This window comes from Chiloscyllium punctatum, chromosome 16 (genome assembly GCF_047496795.1).
Source record: "Chiloscyllium punctatum isolate Juve2018m chromosome 16, sChiPun1.3, whole genome shotgun sequence".
NCBI classification, from domain to species: Eukaryota; Metazoa; Chordata; class Chondrichthyes; order Orectolobiformes; family Hemiscylliidae; genus Chiloscyllium; species Chiloscyllium punctatum.
In genome coordinates this window covers 91,706,674-91,709,652 of record NC_092754.1, presented here as the reverse complement: position 1 = coordinate 91,709,652, position 2,979 = coordinate 91,706,674, and the positions used below count along the sequence as shown (strand labels likewise).

At 44.9% G+C, this 2,979-nt stretch overlaps 1 non-coding gene across 1 annotated transcript; it reads left to right on the top strand.

Moving 5' to 3' along the window:
* The first annotated feature begins 2,172 nt into the window (after positions 1-2,172).
* On the top strand, positions 2,173-2,245 carry trnar-ucg (transfer RNA arginine (anticodon UCG)). The gene has a single exon. It is a non-coding gene; the product is annotated as a tRNA-Arg (tRNA).
* The last annotated feature ends 734 nt before the right edge of the window (positions 2,246-2,979 follow it).

The window sequence follows — 2,979 nt, the reverse complement described above, 5'->3', positions numbered from 1 at the left end:
AAATCCACTGGGGTTTCCCAAAATAGGTTCGAATCCTGCTGACTCTGTTATGAGTGCTTTCTTGCTGGAACAATTCAAAGTTCAGAAGGCCTGCTTCTCAAACCGGGCCTGGAATTTGATTAGGCTCGCGAAACTCGAGTTCTTCATCAGAAATGCTCCACGTTTAAAACATTATCTCTGTTTCTCTTTCCAGATCCACTGCTCGACACATCGGGTTTCTGCAGTTGTTATTGAACGCCCTGAGCAGAAGTGCTGCTTTTCATTAGATTCCTTTCATCCCTTGTCCTCTGTTCTCTGACTCTGGTCATTGGCAACACTTCCGCCTGCTCGTCAGAGTGCTCATTCCCCACCGTTCCCTCTCCCATCATTACAAACAAGCGCAGGAAATTGCCACTTAACCATCTTTGTTCCAAAGTGAAACTCACCAGCCTAGGAACTCTCTCCACCAAACGGGACTTCTCATCCCTGCACATGGTGCAAGCCAGAGGATTGTGAAGATATACTGTGAAAATATTGTCAGTTGGCAGTTGGAAAAATGTTTAGGAAGCAAACCATATAATTTAGGCTCCAGCTTTGAAATCTTGAGAAACTCTTTGAGAAATGGAATCATAGGAGATTGAAGAACTGTAAATTGTCAGTCCGAGTAGAGGAAGGGACATTGACTCTGATGTTCTCGGCACAGGAACTGATCTAAGATATTGAAAGAATTCTCGCTCTCGTACCTGAGGATTACAAACTTCATCTGGACTGTGGGACAATGAAAAACTCTGGAACACTCAAGACAATATCCAAATATTGACTGAGATCACTACAGCACGAGTACAATAGATGGGTCAGTTTTTGTCCAGTGTGTGCGAGAGGGCTTCCTGACACAGTATGTAGACATGCCTTCAAGGGAAGAAGCCACTTTGGATTTAGTACTGGGTAACGAGCCTGGCCAGGTTTTAGATTTGGAAGTAGGTGAGCACTTTGGAGACAGCGATCACAATTCTCTCAGGTTTACATTCGTGATGGAAAGGGATAGGTGTACTCCACGGAGCAAGAGTTTCAGCTGGTGGAAGGGAAATCACGATGCAATGAGGAAAGATTTAGGAAGTGCAGAGTGGGGTAGGAAACTGTAGGGGGTGAGCACATTAAAAATGTGGAGCGTATTCAAGGAAAAGCTCCTGTGTGTCCTAGATAAGTATGTACCTGTCAGGCAGGGAGGAAGATATAGAACGCGTGAGCCGTCGTTTACTAAGGAAGTGGAATCCCTGGTCAAGAAGAACAAGAAGTCTTATGTTAGGACAAAACGTGAATACTCAGTTAGAGCGCTCGAGGGTTCCAACGATATCAGGAAAGACCCAAAAAGAGAGCTGAGAAGAGCCAGGAGGAGACATGAGAAGCTGATGCAGATAGGATCAGGGTTAATGCTAAGGTTTTCCATAGGTATGTCAGGAATAAAAGAATGACGAGAGTAAAATTTGGGACAATCAAGGATAATAGTGGGAAGTCGTGTGTGGAGTCAGTGGAGGTGGAGGAAGCACTAAATAAATATTTTTCGACAGAGTTCGCTATAGATAATGAAAATGTTGGCGAGGAAGATACAGAGATACTTGCGTCTAGACTAGAAGAGATTGAGGTTCACAAGGAAGAGATATTAGAATTACTGCAGAGTGTGAAAATAGATAAGTCAGCTGGGCCGGATGGGATCTATCTGATGTTGTTTAGCAAATGTACTGCAGGAAGGTACAAATCAAGCTGATGCTAACAATGGCTCGTTTTGAGCCGCTAATTTGCAGTGAAGTGGCGGTGCCAATAAAAGGTGTCACGCAGCTCGTCTAATTCCACATCCTGAGCTCGAAATGACCAGATGTCTCTCGCTGAGTTCCGGCAGGGTCTTGCTTGGACGACACCATGACACGTTTTCACTGGAGTGGATCATGAAATCGCGTCGGGACTGTGAATAAAACGATGGACACTTCCAGCAGAGAAGGAGGCGACCCTGAAGCAGGCAGCTGAGGACAAATGTTACTCCTTTGCCAGTGAAAGGCACTGCTTCACAAATTGGAAACTTCGAAGTGAAGCAGTGTTGGTGATTATCTTCGCTGCTTGTTCACCTTTTTAATTCTGATTCCGTGAAAGTCCATGGCATTACGTATCGACATTCTGCCAGTGGTGAGTGTGTTTCTTGGGCCAGTGGCGTAATGGATAACGTGTCTGACTTCGGATCAGAAGGTTGTAGGTTCGAATCCAACCTGGCTCGAGGGGAGTGTCTGACTTTAATGCTGCCCCACGTTGACGCTCCCATGTGAAGTCCTGCGGGGACGTCGCTTCTGTGCATCCACATTGCGAGCTTGCATTTGTCCTATTGTCCATTTCAAACTCCAGCTCACCACAACGGAGACCTCTGTCGTTTTGGGGGTATCTTTCTGTGTGTCTCCCTTTGTGGGTGAAAATGAGCATGAGTTGGTCATAAGAGTTACAAGTCGTTGTGCAAGTGTCAGACATCTGCCCCATTATTGTGACATTTAAGAACACAGGATAAAGTCATTGACATTTGCCCTGGGAACATTAGAACACACGAGACTTTGGGCCAAAGTTGGAAACTGCGACTGGAATAGATGGCTCTCCGATTAGCCACAATGCACACAGGCGGAATGGCCTTTTCCCACATTGTAAATCTACGAAGACAAGTTGAAAATAATCTGCAACGAAAATGTTCATAAAGGGTGTTTTATTTACACCAAATACGATAATATCTATCGCCTTGTCTTGTTATTTACTTGTGAGGATTCCATACTCTCAGAACCGTGGCCCGGATCGTATTCCCGCTCATGGAATGGTTGTATTGTTGAGCTAACATGTCGGTGTCCCAGTACTTCTGCCGATTTCCCGATGCTAGCGGGTCATTGGTTTTGTCCAAAACATTATGAATGTTAACATAATACAAATAGCTGCAGTTGCTGGAAATCTGAGCCAAAAAAAAAATTGTTTGCG